Source organism: Ascaphus truei, chromosome 1 (genome assembly GCF_040206685.1).
Source record: "Ascaphus truei isolate aAscTru1 chromosome 1, aAscTru1.hap1, whole genome shotgun sequence".
Taxonomy (NCBI): Eukaryota; Metazoa; Chordata; class Amphibia; order Anura; family Ascaphidae; genus Ascaphus; species Ascaphus truei.
This window is the reverse complement of record NC_134483.1, coordinates 266,782,129-266,804,292: the sequence shown is the minus strand read 5'-3', so window position 1 is coordinate 266,804,292 and position 22,164 is coordinate 266,782,129. Positions and strand designations below refer to the sequence as shown.

The 22,164-nt window shown below is 45.4% G+C and overlaps 1 protein-coding gene and 1 long non-coding RNA gene across 4 annotated transcripts in view; one reads left to right on the top strand and one right to left on the bottom strand.

Annotated features, from left to right (window-relative positions):
* Nucleotides 1–22,164, top strand: part of HOOK3 (hook microtubule tethering protein 3) — a 727,656-nt gene that overhangs the window by 631,960 nt on the left and 73,532 nt on the right. The gene's annotated exons all lie outside the window — the stretch shown is intronic.
* LOC142496859 (uncharacterized) lies at nucleotides 16,271–20,884 on the bottom strand. Its single transcript, XR_012802126.1, has 3 exons — nucleotides 19,684–20,884; nucleotides 19,469–19,511; nucleotides 16,271–17,192 (listed from the first exon to the last, which is right to left on the bottom strand). It is a non-coding gene; the product is annotated as an uncharacterized LOC142496859 (long non-coding RNA).

Sequence of the window (22,164 nt, the reverse complement as noted above, 5' to 3'; positions counted from 1 at the left end):
GGCGCCTCCGCTCTCTCCGTTCGCACCAAATCCGATTTATTAAAATAATTTGTAAGAACGGCCGTGGCTTTCTGCGCTTTCGGTCTTCTTTGCATTCTCTGCTTATCACTGTATTGTGAGCCGCTTTGTGTTTTGTTCCTTTTCATTTATATAGTAATTATTTACTATAAATGCGCCATGGGGTATGGAGCTCACCTTCTATGCATCCATTCCCCTAGACCTTGCGCATGCGCCTTGTTATAACATTGAAAGAGATAAAAAAAAAAAATATCATTTTATTTTTTCATATAATAATTTATAAACAAGTAAGAAAGCGAAGAAAACATTTGTAATAGTGACCACACAAAGGGGTTCAACCCCCAAGACACTTCTGCAATAAGCCCTAATTCTTTGAAGTCTGTGTCACAGTAAGTTGAATGGATTGGATTAATGCAGTGCACATTCCATTGATAAGAATTGTCTGTTAAGTTTTGAAAAGTAGTACCTCGCGCATCACTCTGTGTTGTGGATTTACACATGGACTTATTTACATACATATGTGTATAGAAAGATAGAAGTGGAAAAATGGTTGCACTCACAAACTATTGCATGGCATGGGTCATGCACAGCAGAAAAATCTAGCATCACATGGAAAAATAAAATACTTTTTACACACACACACACACACACACACACACACACACACACACACACACACACACACACACACACACACACACACACACACACACACACACACACACACACACACACACACACACACACACACACACGTGAAAAAGAACAATTTGAATTCTATGGTTTTACATATCAGGAAATAATAACAATCATCTGTTTCTTATCAAGTCTAAAAATTACTTAAATACAACCTCAGATGAACAACAACACATGACATATTACACCGTGTCATGATTTATTTAACAAAAATAAAGCTAAAATGGAGAACCATGTGTGAAAAACTAAGTTCACCTTATGATTCAATAGCTTGTAGAACCACCTTTAGCTGCAATAACTTGAAGTAATCGTTTTCTGTATGACTATCAGTCTCTCACATCGTTGTGGAGGAATTTTGGCCCACTCTTCTTTACAATGTTGCTTCAGTTCATTGAGGTTTGTGGGCATTTGTTTATGCACAGCTCTCTTAAGGTCCAGCCACAGCATTTCAAATCGGGTTGAGGTCTGGACTCTGACTGGGCCATTGCAACACCTTGATTCTTTTCTTTTTCAGCCATTCTGTTTGTAGATTTTTTTTTTGTAAATATTTTTCCTTTATTGGTGTCATACATCGCAGGGGTACATAATATCGACACTGGCTCACAGGCCAACTTGTAAATACGGCGCAGTGCATGTACATGGCATAGAAGAGGTAAATGACACACAATAAACCCTTTTTCCTTCTTTCAATAGTGAAAAAGAGAGGGGGAGACGAAGGAAAGGTGGATAGTTGGGAACGACTTCGGGAAGAGAGGGGGGAGGGGGTTAGGGTTCGTCGGCCGTAGGGGGGGGGGAGAGGAGTAGCTGAGGGGTTTATGTGGGGGTTGATAGTCCTATCCAGGGTTCCCAGGTAGAGTAAAATTGTGGGGTTTTTTGCTTTAACATTGCCGTCAGTTTTTCCATGCTCATAATTCCGTCTATTCTTGTAATCACAGTTCTTCTGGAGGGGGCTTTAATTTTCTTCCATGCCGCCGCGACACAGCATCTCGCAGCTGTCAGTATTGCTGCCGCGAGTCTGGCCGCCGGGGCAGGGAGGTCGTCAATTGGTTTTCCCAACACGTAGGTCAGCGGGTCCAGGGGTATTTCTATATCCAGGGTCTCGGTCAGGAGGCCCTGGATCCGGGACCAGAATCTTTGGATCTCCGGACATGTCCACCAAATATGGGGCATGTCCCCCCTTTGACCACAACCTCTCCAGCATTCGTCTGAAGTGCCTGGGTAGATTTGGCTCAGTCTACTCGGGGTCAGGTACCAGTGCAATAGTATTTTATAGATGTTTTCTTTTGTGACGGAACAAATTGAGGTTTTGGTGGCTGCTTCCCAAATATCCTCCCAATCCTCAAGGTCCAAGTTGGTGTTTAGGTCTTCATTCCATTTCTGCATATATAGGTGGTTAGGGGGGGGCTGAGATGCTTCGAGCGTTTTATAAATCTCTGATATGAGGCCCTTTTGGTATTCGCCTTTGAGGCAGAGGGTCTCGAATCTAGAACGCGGCGGGAACTTGAGAGTAGGGGACTGGGTTCTTAGGAAATGTCGGATCTGGAGGTATTGGAAAATGGGCAAGTTGGGGGACGTGAATGTGGTTCTTAATTCCGGGAGGGACATGGCCTCGTCTTTTTCCAGCAAATCCGCAACCACTCTGATGTTTAAGCCTTGAAATTGGCTGAATTGGGATCGGGCGCATCCGGGTGGGAAGTCCGGGTTCCCGAATAAGGGGGTCAGTTGAGAGGGGGTTGAAGCTAGGCCATATTTCCCTTTGGTTTTTAACCATGTCGACCTCGTGCATCTCATTGCCCCGAGACCAAGTCTCAGCGATTTCCTGTTTTTGAGAGCTGGGGACCACAGTAGGGTCGGGAGGGGGTTCGGGAAAGCGTGGTGTGTCTCGATCTCCAGCCAGCAATTGGTGGCGGGGGAACTGTTCCATACTACCGCCTGCCTCAGTTGGGCCGAAAGGTAGTATCGGAGTATGTCCGGGGCCCCCAGGCCCCCTCTCGACCTCGAGGCCAATAGGACCGATCGTGGGACCCTGGCTCTACGTTGTTGCCATATAAATCTTAAGATATGGGCCTGAATATTCCTCAGTTCTGCTAGTGGGACAGGGACGGGGAGGGTCTGAAAGAAGTAGAGCAAGCGGGGTAGGATGTTCATTTTGGTGGATACTATCCTTCCGAACCAGGAGATCTGGTGGGATAGCCAGGTCTCAAGATCTTTTAAGATCTGGCGGAAGAGGGGGGGGGTAGTTAATTTGATACAGCGAGTTATATGAACTTGCTATTTTGATTCCGAGGTATTTGATGTGGGAGGTGTTCCATTTATATTTAAATTTCTGTTGTAGGGCTGACCATACGGGGTTCGGGAGGGAGATGCTAAGTGCCTCTGACTTGTCAGTATTGACTTTATAGTCTGATAGTTGGCCAAATTCGTCAAGGAGTTTTTCTAAGTTAGGGAGGGAGGTGAGGGGGTCTGACAGAGTGAGAATTATGTCATCGGCGAACAGGGATATTTTGTATTCCCTGTCTCCGATTGGGATACCTTTAATAGTGGGTTCAGTTCGAATTCGGGCGGCCAGGGGCTCTATGGATAGGGCGAAGAGTAAAGGGGAGAGGGGGCAGCCTTGTCTGGTGCCGTTTTGTATTTTTATTGGGTTGGAGCGGCCTCCTGGGAGTTTTAGTAGGGCTGTTGGGTTAGTATAGAGGGCCCGGACGCCGGCAAGAAATGGTCCGGAGAAGCCGAATTGGCGCATCGTTTGGTCTAGATAGGACCATCTGATGCGGTCAAAGGCCTTCTCTGCGTCGAGACTTAGTATCAGGGCCTGGGATTGTTTGAGGTGCACGTGGTCTATAATATCAATAATTTTGCGGGTGTTGTCAGAGGCCTGTCTTCCTGACACAAATCCCACCTGATCTATATGAATTAGCCTTGGGAGAATAGGATTCAGCCTGTTTGCTAGGATTTTGCTGAAAAGTTTGAGGTCAGAGTTTAAGAGGGATATTGGGCGGTAGCTGCCGCATTGAAGGGGGTCTCTGCCCTCTTTATGTATAATAGCCAGGTTGGCTGCCGACATAGTGTCTGGGATCTGTTGGTCTTGCATAAAGGAGTTGTACATTTCTAGGAGGTGGGGGGACAGGGGGCCTACAAATTTTTTATAGTACCCGTTGGAAAATCCGTCGGGTCCGGGTGTTTTAGCTAATTTAAGTGAGGATATCGCTTTTTTTAGTTCCTCTAGAGTTATTTTCTTGTTTAAGAACTCGAGTTCTTCCTGAGTGAGGGATGGGAGGTTGCATTTGGTTAGATAGTCGGATGTATTTTTGGCGGTATCTTTTGGCATGCTAGTTGGGTGGAGATTGTAAAGATCTGTGTAGAATTCTGCGAACTCATTCGCAATGTCCTTCTCGTTATAGGAGACTAGGCCACTTTTAGTCCTGATCTTTGAGATCTGGGTCTTTGTCTTCAAGCCTCTTAATTTGGAGGCCAGAAGTTTGTCCGCTTTGTTGCCCCTATCGTAGAACCGCTGTTTGGTCCATTTCAGGGCTCTTTCCACCTCGTCAAGTTGCAGCACTTTTAGGTCGGATCTCGCTTTCTCGAGTGTTCTGAACACCTTTTTTGATAAGGATTGTTTGTGTGAGCGTTCTAGCGCTAGGATTTTATCCGTGAGTTCCTTCTGGGCTCTCTGTTTAAGTTTCCTCTTGTAGGAGGCTATTGATATAAGTTCCCCTCTGATGGTGGCTTTGTGGGCCTCCCACAGAGTTGCTGCTGAGGGCACTGAACCTTTGTTTATTTGGAAGAAGGTGATCAGTTTTTGTTTCACTGTTTTGACTACTAGTGGATCGTTGAGAAGCGAGTCGTCGAGTTTCCAATTATATGTTAAGGACTTGACGAAAGGCAGAGAGAGGGTGAGTACGATAGGGGCATGGTCAGACCACGTTATTGGGCCTATTTCGGAGTGGGAGGATGCCTGGAGTACATTATTGGTGCCCAGAAAATAGTCGATCCTCGAGTAAGACTGATGGGGGGTTGAGTAGAAAGAGTAGTCTCGCTGACCCACGTGCTGGGCTCGCCAAATATCTGTCAGAGAGTACTCCCCGAGGATATCTTGAAATTTTTGGGCTTTTGTCTGTAGTTGGATGGAATATGGGGCAGTAGTTTGGCCTGATCTGTCATGGGCTGGGTTAAGTACCATATTTACGTCTCCGACTAGGAGAAGGGAAGAGAGCGTCGGTTGGTCGAGGGTGCTAAGGAGGTTCTGTAGGAATTGGGTTTGGTTGGCGTTTGGGGCGTAAATATTTAGGATGGCTAAGGGGGAGCCTGAGAGCGTACCTTGGAGGAGTATGTACCGTCCCTCGGGGTCTTTAGTTACCGTCGTCAGGGCAAATGGTATGTTGTTTTTAATCAGGACGGCCACCCCTCTTTTCTTGCTGGGGGAGGAAGCGAAAAACGCTTGGGGGTACACGTGTTTAAATGTGTTTGGCGGGTCTACATTGTTATAATGGGTTTCTTGGATACAAATTATATCCCCTTTAGTTTTTTTAAATTCTTGAAGGGCTAGTTTGCGTTTGCGAACCGAATTAAGGCCTTTGACATTCAGGGAAATAATTTTGATCGACGCCATCAGTGTGGAGGGGGGGTCTCGGGGATAAGCCCCTGTCCCTGAATTGTTCCCATGTCAGGGTTGGTTCGTGCGTCGGGTTGGGTATGTGGGGGGTAGTCTTTAGTGGTCCCACAAGGGGTATTGGGTGGAGGTCGACGGGGGGAGGGTGGGGTGGTGGGGGAGAGGTGGGGGGGGGGGGAGGACACAGGAGGACAAGAAAGAGAATGGGCTGTCTTGGAGCCCGAAAAAGGTTCCTCTTGACATTTTGATGTCAAGGGGATGGGGTGTAAAAAAACCCCTGGGAGAACTTTCGGGGCGTCACTCATGGACCGTAGCCAGAAAGAAGGGTCCAGCACCCCCACCCCATTGCTTATGGGGGGGGGGGGTCCCTAGTAAGGAAGGGCACCTCTGGCTTATGGAGGCCTTACTCTCCTTTGGTTTGGGCCATAGATAATCTTTTACATCTTTAGTAAACATTGTTTTTTTCCCTTATGTTAAGTCCTTGTCTGTGTGTTCTTTGTGAGTTCCGGGGGGGGGTGGGAGGGGGAGGAGGGAGGAAGGGGGGTGGAGGGGGGGAGGGGGGGGGATGGGGGGTGTTGGGGAGGGGGGAGGGATGGGGGGGGGGCAAGGGGGGGTGAGGGAGGGGGGGAGAGGGGGGGGGAGGGTTGGGGGAGGGGGGGGGGGGGAGGGAGGGGTGGGGGGGGGGGTAGGGGTGGGGGGGGGGAGGGGGGGAGGGAGGTAGGGGAGGGGGGGGGAGGGGGGGGGGAGGGAGAGGGGGGGGAGGGGATAGGGGGGAGGGGATAGGGGGGGGAGGGGTGGGGGGTGAGGGAGAGGGGGGGGAGGGGATGGGGGGGGAGGGGATAGGGGGGGGGAGGGGATGGGGGGGGAGGGGATAGGGGGGGGGGCGGGGGGCATCTGGTAAGGTAGGGGGGGGGGAGGGGGGTATCTGGGAATAGGGTGGGGGCGGGAGGGGGGGGGGCATGCGGAGTACACATAGGTAGCATATAGGTTAAACCTTGCTCTCGGGGGGAGTCCCAGTCTATGGCTGAGGCTTCCCTTGTATTCTGCTATTGTCAAATTGCAACAATGGAACACCTTTAAACATTGGTTTATAACAGTGTAGGCTCCCCTGGAGGGGACAAGGGGGGGGCTAGCATATAGTATACACATAGTTAGCAGGGGGTTAAAACCTTGTTCTCGGGGGGAGTTCTCATCATAAGCCTAGGTTTCCCTTGCGTTTTGCTGGTATCAACTGCTCATTGGGATGCGTTCAAATATTGGTATATAGCACTACAATTTAGCATAACATAGATCGTTACTTCTCTGGGGGGGGGGGGAGGGGGGCATACTGGGGTAGGGGAGGGGGGGGAGGGGGAGCACATGGTATACCAGAGTTCAGTAAGGAATTTAAACATTGCACTCAGACGGAATCACGTTCTTAGAGCGAGAGATCCCTTATATAGCACCATTTTAAATTAGAACATCAATAGTTATTTATACATTGGCATATATCTATACATATTGGGTAAACATAGTCCGGATCTCTGATCTTGTGGGGGGGGGGGCAGGTCAGGGAGGGGGGGGGGGAAGCTGTCCGCGGCAGGGAGGGGGGCAGGGAGATCTTTTGGGGGGCAGTATAACTTGGTGTTTACTTTGACTAGTGGGGGGGAGGGTAGGAAGAGAAAAAATGGGGGGGGGGGGACATCTGGCTTATTCGAGTGTTTGGGACTTGCCTCTGAGGGGGGCTTAGTTTTGGTCTGGGGGGGTGTTTGGAGGTGAATAGCTGAGGCTTTTATAGTGTGTCAGCTGTTGTGAGGTGGGCTGAAGTATCCAGTGCCACACCGGCTCAGATCCGGGGGGGGGGGGAGGGGTAGGGGGAGGTGGCGGGGGGGGGAATGTATGGGGTGGAGAGGGGTGGGGATTGAGGGGGGGGCAGGGGGATTCAGGGGGGGGGGCATACACTTGCGGGTTCAATTGGGGGGCCCTATGACTCTGGGGGTGAGCCCCGGTAGGGGTGCTCAGTTGATTCAAGGCCTTGGACATATGTAATTTTCGGATTGACAGCAAGGGGGGAGGGGTGGGGGGGTAGTTCGGGGGGAGCGCGGTAGGCTGGAGAAGTGGGGCTTTCTTTGGGGGATATCGGGGTACAGCATCTTTGCCATAGGGATGGGAGAGGGGAGAGGGGGGGGGGGGGAGGATTTTTGATCATACAACCTGCCACTTGCGGGAAGGGAGGGGGGGGTGGAGGTTGCTCCCGGGGGCGGATCACGGGGTGCTGAGTCCGTATGTGGGGTCTCTGGGCCTGATGTCCTGGTGTGTGGGCTCCTTAGGTTGGGGATCTTGGGCATCTCTTGTCCATCGGGAGCGCCAACCGGGCATGCTTATGGGGGAGAGCAGCAGCAGGTCCGCGGCTCTGGTGTCTGTGTCTCTGATGGTGCAGCTCCGGAGCACGTGAGTGACTCGATAGGACCGCGCCCGGAGAGGAGCAGCTTGGTTGCCGATTCCTCTCGTTGCTGCCCGAGACACCCCGAGCGGGGTCCTGGTTCCCCTCGGTCTCAGGTGGGGGCGGTGAAGGTAAGTGGGCATTTAACGTGTGTGGGGGGGGGGAGGAGGGGAGGGTTAGGAGGGGGGGAGGAATATGGGGAGGTACTGGCAAGGGGAGGGGGGGGGTAGGGTTGGGGGGGGGAATAGGAGGGGGGGGGTGGGGAATTGGGGGGGGAGGGAAGGGGAAGGTAATTTCGTGGGGTGTAGTCTAGGGGGACTCGGGGCCAGGGGAATATTTTGTTTATTGCGGATTCTTATGCTGGGTGTATACTGTGGTCTTTAGGGCCTCTGGGACTGCGTGGGATGACTGCAGGGGCCGCGTGTGGTTTCCTTGGGCCTCACAACTGGCTGGCTCATCGGGGTTCACCGGAGGCGTTGGCTCGCCAATCTTTCCGATGTGCGGGGGGCTTCTTGGAGGGTCGTCTCCGGCGTCTCTTCAGTGCTGGGGCGGTTGCTCTTCTGCGGTGGGAGAGGGATTCCTAACGCTTTCAGGAAGTTCTTGGCGTCTTCAGGGGTTGTTACTGTGTGGTGGAGGCCATTGCGCAGAACCACTAGTTTGAAGGGGAATCCCCAGCGGTACTTTACCCCCTGGTCCCTGAGGTAGGAGGTGAGTGGGCGCAGTGCGTTTCTTTTATTTATTGTCAATTGGGAGAGATCGTTATAGAGTTGAATTTGCACTCCATCCATAGTCACAGTCCTCACTTCTCTAGCCGCTGACATGATGCGGTCTTTAGCAGAGTATGCGTGCATTCTCAGCACCACATCTCTGTGACGGTTTGGGTCCGCTGATTTCTGGGCCAGGGCTCTGTGGGCGCGATCTGTGTGTAGGTCATGTTCTGAGAGATCAGGGACGAGCTGCAGGAAGAGTCTGCGGAGGTATGGTTGGAGTTCTTCATGGGTGATGGATTCAGGTATATTTTTGAGGCGGATGTTCTGCCTCCGCTCTCTGTTCTCCATGTCTTCTAGTTTGTCTTGTATGTGTCGGATCGCCTCTCCGCATCTCTAGTATCTCGTGGGTCTCAGCCTGTTCGTTTGAGATTCCCTCCATCTTCACCTCCAGATCTTCCGTCCGCTCCGTCAGCGCTTCCACCTCTGCCCGGATGGTTTGGAGGGCCTTTTCCGTGTCCTCCTGTACTCCCCTCCTCATTTTAGTGATTAGAGCATCAAAAAAGTCTTTATTTAGGACGGGGGGGTCCGAGTCAGTCGGGCTGTGTCGGCCGCTGCGCGCCTCGTGCTCTGGATCTTCTCCGGCGCCATCTTGCTCCTCGGGGCTGATCTCAACCTGGCGTTGCGCCGGAGGGAAGAACTTGGTGACGGGGCATTGTTTTTTTCTCTGCGGTTTCCCTGCCATCTCTCCGGTGCTTATTCCTGGTGTGGGGTCAATTTTCGGGGGGTTTGGGATGTAGAATCAGCTTATTCTAGTGTATAGATTGGTGAGGGTGCCGGGAGCTCTCTCACTAGCAGACCATCGGCTGTGACGCCACCGGAAGTCCGCCCTGTTTGTAGATTTTAATTAATTTTTTTGATTTATTGTTTTGAATTTTTTTTTTTTTATAATAATATACTCATATTGAAATTCTGTCACCCAGACTAATCTTCAGAAACTTCATGGCCTCATCATGAAACACCAAACTCCCTAAATGAAAGGCCTGAATAGATAGATGCCTTACCTTGTTCATAGAGTGGGGTGTCTCAATGAGAACCATTCGTCTCCTTTGGTCCAAATGTCTGAGATTTTGGAATTCCCTTCCTCATCGCCAAACTGTCAATGTTTCAAATTGACGAACGGGGTTCAGTTTATAATAAGTAGTTTATTTCAATATATAGTATAGTATGATCATACTCATTCAAAAGTCTTCAAGACTCCCTCTGCCAGGAAGTGTCCAGGCAGCCTCTTTATACATTCTTGGTTCCTTTGTCTAAAACAGTTACTAGGCAGATTATACTAACCACTCCTTAATTCTTAAACCAATCATATTACAGCTCATTAAACCTGGTTAAAACTAGCCTCAAAACAACTAAGGATGGGTTCCAGGTACCAAGTCTCACTAGAAATGTGGGCGTTACTTTAGGCACATTCGTAAATCAACTTAGGAGCGAAATCTCTCATTTACACCAGATACATTCTTTCACACAAAATGGAAACTGAACCTCACTTTCAATCCTTCTCCAGAGACCCCCCAGTCCATTAAAAAAATATATCAACAGTATCTTCATTTCAGCAATATTAATTTGTCAGGCCCCATGGCACTCAACCTCCCTGGTGTCCACAAGAGCCAACCCACCCAATGTGTGAGACAGCGCTGCCCACAGTAACCGAAAGTGTTATAGTTGGTGCACATTGTGAGGTACCTGCCTAGGTGCTCCAGCACCCGCGTATGGCCGAAAATCAAAAGGGATCCACTGATCCTGCGACGTCGATGTCAGCAAAGTCTCCGCTTCTGTGGGGGGGGGGGAACTGCGGTAAGCAGGTCTCACTTTGATAGTCTATGATAGTGCAGTGGTGGTTCTACCCCATACCACAGTCCGCAAATCGCTGTGTGGCGTCTTCAAACGGCACTATACACTAATTGTATACAGCTACAGGGGAAATGTCCCTGGCTTGGGATTTCCCTGTAGCATCCAGAATCTGATTAGGTCACAAAACAGTTAATCTGGCCTAGTCTGTATGACCCTACCTTTCCTTTCTCTGTCCTGGCTCCAACTGTCAGTCCCCCTGACTGTCAGAACCCCAACTGTCAGAATTCTAACTGCCATGCATCTCTCAGCCCTATTGGTTGCCTGACAACCATGTGGTCTGCAGCCCCTGAGGCTGCTGGGACTTGTAGTTCCCCTGCTGTGCTATACTCCTAATGGCCACCGCTTGCGCTTCCTACTGGGAATCCCCCCGAACTCTCCCCAGCCTCCACTGCCTATGGAAAGGTAAGGGGACAAACAGTGTACCAGGCTGGAACTATTTACTATGATCTTTCTAAAACAAATAACAAACAAAACATTTTATGTCCCTTTTTGCAGTGTGGAAAAAAAATCAATTTAATTAATACCAACATCTACACCAATCAATAGTGCTTATCTATACCCATAGTGAGAAAAAGTCGTATTCTTATTCCTGCACACAGAAAAACTAATTTAATACAAATTTCCTTTTCTATTCTTATAGTATAACTAATCTGAATACTTTCATCATGTGCATTTCTTAAAAAGTCATTTTAAACTACTATCTTTTAGAATTGTAGCCAACTTCTTTCTGGGTTAAGGGTTCATGTCTGAACTGAACCAATTCCTATGTAACTTTCAGAGAAGGTGGAGGGTCAGGGGGGCGCAGGGAATGGTCATACTTCTAGAGACTGCCACTGTATCTGGTTAACTTTTTTGCGGTGGAACAAGGATAACTGTCAAGACTGCAATAATCCATCTTCTACAGAAGTAGCAGTAGAGTTCCTTCAAACAGAGTATGGTAAAGTTCCGTCAGAGTACAGGTATCTGCTATAACGGCACTTCTAAAGAGGAATTTGGACACGGAAAAACTAGTCATCATATTTTTTCAAGCCGTAAAGAGTCTGAGACCTCAATTCAGAAAAATTATGCCTTCTTGGGACCTTTAGTCATATAGGTATTAATGAGGCCCCAATTCGAACCATAGCAAGATTTATCTCTAAGCATGCTTACATTGAATATGGTGTATTTTGTGGCCACTGCTTCCTCAAGGAGAGTGGGCAAACTGAAAGCATTGTCATGTAAGGGCCATTCCTTATACACCAAGACAAAATTGGTTTAAGACCCGTGTATCATTTCCTAACATTTTCATTGTAGCAAAGACAACGTCATCCCATCTTTTGCGCCTGAGCTAAAAAAAAAATCCAAAATATCTACATAAATTGGATGTACGAAGGCAGGGAGATCAGGAGCGCAAATATATTCAGGATTATGGGGATAAAACAGAATATATATATAGTGCAATATGTATAAACCAGAATGTAGAAGATGAGACTTGGTAAGTATCTCACTCACAATTTTGTTTAATAGAATGGGTGGGATGCCCACGCATGGAAGAGAGAGAGAGGACACAGAAATAGTGCAGATAGATTTTATATCTAAAACGCAAGAAAAGTAATACAAATAGTTGGTACAAGCAGTGAGACCACCCAGGGTCAAATGGGTGGTCTCACTGCCTGTAACAACTATTTATTTGTAAGTGAATTAATTTTCTTGTGATTTAGATATAAAAACTGTGCACTATTCTGTGTCCTCTCTCTCTTCCATGTGTGGGCATCCCACCCATTCTATTCATCGGACTTTGAGGGACGTCTCAAGAATACTGGAAGAAGCATCTGAGTTGGGCACTCTATATAACCACACCGCCTTTAATGTAATCAAAATTGTGAGTGAGATACTTACCAAGTCTCATCTTCTACTTTCTGGTTTATACATATTGCACTATTTATATTCTGTTTTATCCACATAACCCTGGATGTATTTGCGCTCCTGATCTCCCTGCCTTTGTGAACCTGTCTGGACTTGGCTGAATCCATTTTCGGTTGGCACTACCTTCAGTTGTATATATTTATTAAGATCATCACTATTACACTATTACATTTTTAGTTATAAAACGGTATTTGCGCTTGAATCTCCCTTTTTTGCTTTCAAAAATTGGATGTATGAAGATGTGTGAAACATTATCTAAAAATGGTGCAAAACTTCAGGAAGTCAGACTTTTTGTACTTCTACAAGGTAACAGAAATGATCAGCCATCTTCTAAGGCTACGATTGCAGACTGGATCAGCACCTGTATCGGTGACTTATACAGACAGAGATTCAGGATCCTGAGAATTTGAAGGTGAACTCAATTAGAGCTTTGGCCACGTCATGGGCTCTCAAGGCTATAGCATCACCTGCTGAGTTATTTAAAGTGGTTGTGTGGTCATCCTTTGACACGTTTATTAAATCTTACAGACTTAACATCCAGTCATCTGCTGATACAAGCTTTGGGCTCTAAGCTGTGATTCATAAATATTTCCGATTAATTCTTGTGCATGTGTTAGTGGGGTTTTTTTTTTCCATCCGTTATTATTACTGTTTGGGTATGTCCCACTAGTATCACCACCGTGAATGGGAAAATGTAAATGTATAGTCCACTTACCATAATTTTCTTTCCCAGAATCTGTTCATGGCATTGGGTACTCTCCCTCCCTTTCGTTGTCGTGTGTCCATAGTATATATTTCAGATTGGGTAAATCTGAAGACAATCTGCATGTCAGGGGAGGAGCTTTTTATGGACCACATGCAGAAGTTATTTTTCTGTCCTAGTCTCTGGATGGGCAGAGTTACCCACTAGTATCCCTGCCATGAATGGATTCCAGGGGGAAAATATCCAGTAAGTAGACAATACATTTTTCTCTCTCTTTATTTGTTTTCCTTCAATATAGCTGTAAATATGAGAAGTATTTAACCTAATTATAAATTACCAAAGGTTGCACTCAAATTAAATCAATTTTTTACCTAATCTGCTATGTCATATTGCATGCTGTATCATGAAAATACAAATAAATGACTACAGGCATACCCCGCATTAACGTACGCAATGGGTCCAGAGTATGTATTGTGACAAACGCCCCTCTTTTGTAGCTCTGACGTCTGTCTGGCTTCTTCCCAACACAGTCTTCTAGGGTTAATTATACAAAAACAGGATCATGCAAAGTATTACGTTGCTTAACTCAGGCTTCTGCCTGCTTTATTTTCATCCAAGTAAGGGACTGCAGCTTTAACATGTGTAGGCAAGAGGCACTCAGATATTAACATTCAGTGGTTTACTCATATCTGTGTTATAGTATTTCCCACACTGTTATTTCAAGAAACAAACCAAATCAAATAAACAAAATCCTATCCCATTCAGGGATCTAACTACACAGCAGAATCAGCCTCTCTAACTGCTGCTGGGCCAACTAACCTGGTTCCCCAGCTTAAAAACAATGCCCTCTCATTTAGGGTCACTAGATAAAGCATACAGTCTTTTAGATACGGCAATGAACATGGGTTTGTCTTATCTGTTCGTGGTGGGAACTCGGTCCCAAGTGTCCAGGCAAATCCTCTGGTACTGTGATACTTGAAGGGGCCGTCCACCCCGAACTGGATGCAGGGGAGCAGCGAAACCCCCAGTCTCCAGGCTCTAAGAAGAGAGACTGAAAAGCAAACCTCTCTGATCTAAATACCTGTGCTAGTGATTAGGAGGGCAGGTGAGGGAGAACTGGACTACTGCTGTGTATAGGCTCAATAAATGAGTTTTCTTTTGCAAAAATCCGTTGTGCCCTCTGTTCCTTCTTCCATGGACTACTGCTGCGGCAGCTTTTATTCTAACAAATCACCGGTTTTTACCTGGCTTGTTCCTGGAATGCGACGCTCTTCACCTGGCGAATGCCGCGTTCATTTTGCGTTCCCAGCCACGGGTCATGCCCGGCTGACGCGCGGTTGATGGGTTTATTGATAATGGTTCGGATTTAATAGGCTGCAATGCTTCGCGTGTCCGCCAGATGGCAGATATTCATGAATTGTAATGCGCATGCGCTTCAGTAATGTGTCGGCTTGCAGGTGTTTCGTTTAAAAAAGATACTGTACCACAGTGTGCCATTGTAACTTGGCCTTGAGACTGAAGGAAGAGGTTGCAAAAATGTATCAATTTAGGCTTTTCATATTAAAGAAAGACAAAGACCAGTTTCGGTTACAGTATTCTCCAGAGACCCGCCCGCCATGAGTGTTCAAGTGCAGCCCGCTTTCCAAAAACCCGACAGAAGTTACGCGTATTTGATATGTGCCGCGATTAATGCAACAGAGGATAAGATGGCAACAGTTGTTCAAATTTATCAGTATTTTATCGAAAACTATGACTTTTACAAATTTTCGCCAACTCCTCATACGTGGAAGCGTGCAGTAAGGAAAAGGTTGTGTAGCGATCCCTGTTTTCATCGTATTGAGCCACAATTTGTTGGAGGGTATTGGTGTGTATCACCGGATTTTTCCGGTATCTATGATCATGAAGGCGGCAAAAGGCGAAGGGTCGTGTTAAAACCAACTAAGAAACGACAGTCGCTGCCAAGCAATGCACCAGCACCAGCACCGGCTTCCAATGACGGCCCCGCCGTCAGTGACAGCCCTGAGGCTGAGCCGGATTTCGCGTGCAGTTTTGATGAAGCTTGCATGTACCTAAGAGATTTCCAGCCTCACCAGCTGACTACAGGTGGACTAGTCCCTGCTGCAAACTATCGACGTGGATGATCAAGAAAGCTGGACTGGCAGTGGACCGGCGCCGGCGCCAGCTGAATGGGAAATACTATGGTGAGTATTGTTGCCGTATTATTTTCTGTGTTTTTTTTATTTTGACAATACTGTATAAATATCGGTGCGATTCCAAAGTCAAACGATTCTCCTGTAAGCAATATCATTGGCTGAGCGGCTTCTACAGTACTGTACTGCAGATACTGAACAATTGGTGGAACGCTAGGCGCATGCGCATGTGAACAGGGGAAAATTATTGGTGGGGCTGGCTGGGTACTTCTTTAGGGGGCTGAGCATTACTGTACATTAAAACTTTTCTTTTTGTTTTTCCTCAGAAAAGAAAACGGCTAATGGGGGATTTCGAAGGATAATATCGCGTTGTGTGACAATGCCTGCACATTGCTGAATCGGATTTAAAACCCCACATCTACAGTTTTTTTGCCCTTGTTCCGGCCGTACAGTATACTGTGTAATAAACCCGAAAAAATAAAACTATGCATTTATTCTACATGTACAGTATCATTTACATTATGTGTGTTCTACAGTATACAATGCCAGGTTCCTAACATCTATGGGCAAAATTAATTTTATTTCTAGGTGCCCTAGAACAGAAGTTCCCACGCCAATTGGCCGTGAACTTGACCGAGGCCCTAGTTCCCACGCCAATTGCGCGATTACCCTGACTCTGTTCTGTTGCCACGAGAGTGTCGCTATTTGCCATGCAATCCTGGCTGAACTAGGACTACATGGTGACCGAATCTGAGCCCTCTAGGTTGAACAGAACCGGAGTTATGGGTTCCAGGTTTCTGCTCATTCTGACTTAGCCGTTTCAAAGCAGCACGGCTTTCTCCGCCATTACAGTCAATGATAGGACCCTCCTCGCCGGCGTGACCCTTTCTCGCCACCATTACTGGTCGGACCCTGTTGGGGTCAAGTGAGGGGGTTCCTAACATCTATAGGCAAAATGAATTTTATTTCTTGGTGCCCTAGAACAGAAGTTCCCACGCCAATTGCCCTAATTCCCACGCCAATTGCGCGATCATTGCTCTTTTTTGACAATGTTGCCGATCTTGCGGCTTTGCGGTCTGGCAGTAAAAAACAGTGCAGTAAGCCTCGACATTTGTTACACTGTCAAAGGAAACTGAAAATGAAAACAATGTAAGACAAATCAACATGTTCTTTTATTGGTGGAGTCAGTACAAAGGAACATAGGGCACAACGGGTTTAGCAAATCAAACTCATTTATTGAGCCAACACGACGTTTCGACCATAATGGTCTTTATCAAGTGACAATGGCATAAGTACATTCCCTTGTAACAACAAATAAATAGTGCCCCAAACCCCCACAATGCAATCTGTTCAATTAGTGCTGATGGAATTCATGTGCTGATTCAGTCCTTGTAGCCAATGTCCAGTCTGTATCTCTTGTTAGATAACCCCAACAGCTGTTAGCAATCCTTGTGTAGTTTACATTCTCATCATTTCTGTGTATCCTGGCATCCATCTTGCTGACGTCATCAATCCGGGTCCTTAGCAGTTGGAACGCTTGCGTTTCAGGTTCGCACATGTGCGGTAGTTATCCGCTCGATCCTCTTCACCCTTCTATAATTTTGGAACGCAAAAAGCGCAGACTACTTGTGAGTCACTGCGCACACATGAGCCAGTCTCCATGCGGTCCTGCAGGCATAAGGGGGGTTAGTTGATCTTCCGTTTTCATCCTGCTGACGTCATCAGTCCGGGTCCTTAACAGTTGGAACGCATCCGGATGTCTCATCTGGTGTGTTGCAAGTTCGCGCATGTGCAGTAGTGTCCTGGCATCCATCTTGCTGACGTCATCAATCCGGGTCCTTAGCAGTTGGAACGCTTGCGTTTCAGGTTCGCACATGTGCGGTAGTTATCCGATCGATCCTCTTCCCTTTCTGTGATTTTGGGACGCAAAAAGCGCAGACCAGTTGTAAGTCATTCCGCACGCGTAAGCCAGTCTCCCTGCGGTCCTGCAGGCATAAGGGGGGTAGTTGATCTTCCGTTTTCATCCATTCACATCCATCTTTATCTGTCATGCAGTGGGGGAGGATATCTTCGTCATCAGAAGCCCACGATGTGAAAAGAAGAAAAAAAAGGGGGGGTTCTGAATCAGCATAACACTTTTTGAACAAGATTTATGATATACAATCTTACTGTTAAAAGTGATTAACAATAAATAAGCTAAAAAAGGTTGGTCTTTGTCAAGTCTTTTCAAAAACATAACCCACAAGGTGTATTCACATGACCATTTATTAATGTAACTACAGCAGGCAATGGCAGCAACCTATGGAGAAAAAAGGGTTTTATCGCTCCTCAATGAAACAGCTCAATGACAAAAAATCATTCAGTCCATTGGGAAATACAGTGTCTAATGTGTGGATCCAGAAGGATTCCCGCTGTAATAGTAAAACATCCTTGTCCTGACCTGCCCTAGCTTTTTTAATATGTTCAATACCCATTAGTTTCAATGACGATATTGGGTGACTAAATTCGGAGCAATGTTTGATGAGAGCGGTATCCTCTGCACGATTACTGATTTTACTCTTATGTTCTATAAATCTGGTTTTGAGCATACGATTGCTCTTCCCAATATAACATAGTCCACAAGGACATTTAATCATGTAGATTATGTTTGTAGTTGTGCAGGTGATCCGCTCTTTAATACTGAACAATCTGCCACTCCTTGGGTGGTAAAACTTATCCCCCGTGTTCAGACTGTTGCAAATGCTACACCCATAACACTTAAAACAACCCACTTTGGGTGAGCTCCAAAAATGTGGTGCCATATAATGTTTCTCATTATCAGCCTTAATCAGGATGTCCTTAAGATTTTCTCCACGTTTATAAGCAAAACGTGGGAAATCCTTACAGACCTCCTTTAGTATATCGTCTGTCTGTAGTACTTTCCAGTGCTTTATGAGTGTTTTTTAATAAAACCACTGGCAGTTGTGAATTTACTTACAAATGTCAGACGATCACTTTTCGAATTTGATTGCGGTGTTGTGTTTAAAGCTGTGATAATTTCAGATCTGTTGTGTCCCCTCTCAACAAATCTATCCTCAATCTCCTTTAGAGTTTCCTCCAATTTAATAGGCCTATCCACTATGCGTGTAGCCCTGATCTTTTGAGAAAATGGTAGCATTTGCTTAAATCGTTCAGGGTGGAAACTTGAAGCATGTAAAGTGCTATTTTTGTCTGTGGGTTTTCTATAAAGATCACTATGAAGTTCTCCATTTTCATATGTGAGGAGCACATCTAGATACGAAATCTGCTTAGTGCTCCAATTTTTTGTAAACCTTACTGTGGTGTTCAACCCATCCAGATAATCAAAAAAATTGACAAGTTCTTCCTCCGTACCCTCCCAAAGAAATAGCAGATCGTCAATATATCTACAGTAAAATAACATCTTAGTGTAATGTTCTGTAGGATAAATACATTTCTCCTCAAAGTCAGTCATATATAAATTAGCATAGGACGGGGCCACATTGCTGCCCATGGCTGTCCCTGCTGTTTGTAGATAAAAAGTCTGCTCGAACTTAAAGTAATTCTTATATAAAACGAAATGTAGGAGGAGCATGATATAATCCACAGTTGGATTTGATTTATGAGAATTAGTCAGATTTTGTCGAATGACGTCTAAGCCACCGTCGTGAGGAATTATGGTGTATAAATTAGTTACATCCATAGTTACCATGATAATGTTTTTTCCAATCAATGGCACTGTGCGTATTTTTTTAAGAAAATCAAAGGTATCCCGTATGTAAGATTTACTTTTAGTCACCAAAGGTTGAAGAAAGGTATCAATAAAAACTGCTAGTGGTTGGTTAATGGAACAGGTGGCTGATATTATGGGCCTACCTGGGGGATTTTGCAAACTCTTGTGGATCTTGGGCAATAAGAAGATGACTGGGCGCCTTGGGTTTTTCATAGTAAGAAAATTTACTATTTCTTCACTAATCCATAAATTATTTAATCCTAATTGCAGTATCCCCTTGATTTCTGTTTGATACCTTAAAAAGTCGGGTCCATGTCAAGTTTAATATAACACTCTCGATTCTCTAATTGCCTCAGAAGCTCTATTTTATACACACTGTAATCCTGCACTACAAGTGCTCCTCCCTTGTCCGCTTTTTTAAAAATGATGTTACTGTTTTCCCTAAGTTTCTTTAAAGCCACCTTCTGTGCAATAGTCAGATTGTAATTTGTGTAATGATGCTTTTTAAAATATTGTTTGACATCATTTTTTATTAGGCGCATAAATACATTTACACCTGAGTTTTTGAAGGGTGCAATAAACCTTGATTTTAATTTGCATCGATTAGGGTTTACCTGCTCTTGTTGCTGCCACTGCTGATCTTGCTGATCTGTGGGTCTAGAGAAAAAAGATTTTAAATTCAAATTTCTTTCAAATTTAAACAATTCAGCCTCTAATGCAAAGGGATCAGGTCTTGTAGTAGGAACGAATGAGGGACCTTTGGATAAAACACAAATATCCATTTCTGTTAATTCATGAGAAGACAAATTAATGATCAAATTATGCTTACTCATGGTCGTGGGCGAGGCGTTCTTTGCACTTCTGCAGCCCCTCCTTGTCTTGCGTCTTTGGCCCTTGATGTCTGTCCTCGTCCCTTGTCTAAAAAAGACCTCCCTGGGGTTTGGGTTACTGCACCCTCCGCTGATGATGTGGTATCAGAGTCACTCGTGAAACATGTGGCTTTTTTGGCCACCTTATTTTGATTTTGTTAAATTCTTTGAACGTCTATCTGCCTTTCTCCAAAAATAGACAGTATTATCTTTATAATCGGTCACTACCTTTTTAAACTTTTGTTTCTTGAAGTGGATTAAATCATCCTTAAATTTTTGTAGCTTGGTTTTAAGCTCATCTAATAATTGGACAGTGATGTCATTCTGATGTGTCTGCTCAATAACAATCTCTATTTTTAGAATTTCATGCCTCACAGTAGTGAGTTGCTGACCCACTTCTTCTATCACTAGTAGTATTAAATCAAGTGATGCTTTGTTCAAAATTTTGCACCAATTGTCACAGAAAACATTGCTGTCAATTCCAATTGTTGGGCGATTTTTTTATCCGAAACCCCCTAGGGATGAGTTTCTGTTTGTAGTACTCTGATAATGTATTACCATGAGAGTAAAGTTCGATTTCTTTTTTCTTAAGCCTTTCTAAATCTTTAATATGGTCTGTGGGTCTATCCGGCCCAAAAGCCTCTTGTGGGGTTGATATAAACAAAATTTTACTGATTTCTTCGTCATTAAAAGTCTTTATTTCTGCTCTATTAGACAATCCACTTGACAAATTATCCAGACCTTCCATATATTAAAATTCCTTGCCACTTGCCACTAGCAAAAAAATATATCCAAATGCGAATCAAAGCTCCTGTGTAGCAACAGGTATAAGCAAATGAGGTATTAACCCAATAGATACTGACATAAAGCTAAAAAGCTAATCAGTAAAATAAACAATTATGCTAATAATAGCAATCAGGTGGGTGCAAGCATAAGTACAGGTAGTAACAGTCCAGACAATATAAGAGAAATGCTGCACACCTCAAAAAGAAAAATAATGATACAGTTACCGGTGCTCCAGTGTTTGCACGAAAGCCTGCAATCAGTCCTGAACAGATGAACAAAGGAACATAGGGCACAACGGGTTTAGAAAATCAAACTCATTTATTGAGCCAACACGACGTTTCGACCATAATGGTCTTTATCAAGTGACAATGGCATAAGTACATTCCCTTGTAACAACATATAAATAGTGCCCCAAACCCCCACAATGCAATCTGTTCAATTAGTGCTGATGGAATTCATGTGCTGATTCAGTCCTTTTAGCCAATGTCCAGTCTGTATCTCTTGTTATGTGAAAACTTCCAGCAGCAGCAGGAAGAATAGCAGAGCACAGCCAAAAAGATAAAGCAGGGTAAAAACGTGGGTGGTGACTACAAAAGGTTTATTGAAACAGACGGGTGTAGCTGATGGATCCTCTGACGCGTTTCAGCCCTAGAGCCTTTGTAAAAGAGTGATCCATCAGCATGGGGGAGACATAGATATAGGCAGAATAAACGCAGAACACCTGCACAAGATAAGAATCAGGTGAGGTGGGTAATTCACCTAATAACCATGTGCTGAACACATAAAAACCGTTTAAAAATAGTGCTTGCAATACATCACAAAGAATATCACAAAAAGTATATATAGATAGTCCCAAAGATATGAGAATAAACAGTATAAGCCCTTAGACATAAAATATGAATGAGCATAGATGATATCAACAGTATAATATGTATACATGTGGATAACAGCATACTGTTTGAGGATGGATATGCATAGAATGGATAACTGAGCAATGTAAAAAGTAGATAAATGGATATATGACGGGGGGTTGTGAGGGGTGGGTGGAGGGTGGTGAGTGGGGGGAAGGGGAGGGAAAGGAAGGGGGGGAAAGGGGGGGAGGAGGGGAAGGGAGAAGGGGAGGAGGGAGGGGGCAGGGTGGAGGGTGGAGGGGGAGGGGAAAGTACTGAAAAACAGTGTATACAAACATGAGTGATACTAATCTTGTAGAAAATGTTGCAATTCCCAATCTACATTGAGACCGTGTGGTTGCAAAGAATAGCTACAGTATCCACAGTGTCTAAATTTAGAATCTCCACATTCATCAATTGTCACACGAGCTATGTTGTGTATGTTATTATGTGTGGTTGTAACGCCAAATATGTTGGTAGGACAATTCGTCCGTTACACATTAGGATATCTGAACATGTAAGATTGATACTGAAAAAAGATATGTTTCACCCCGTCTCGAAACATTTTACATCTTGTTCGAATGGTGGTCTCAAGAACTTCAGATTCTTTGGAATTGCCCATATCCCCACTAACATCAGAGGGGGAGACCGACTCAATAGATTAAACAAAATGGAGATGCAATGGATCTTTTTGTTAGATACCCTGCAACCACACGGTCTCAATGTAGATTGGGAATTGCAACATTTTCTACAAGATTAGTATCA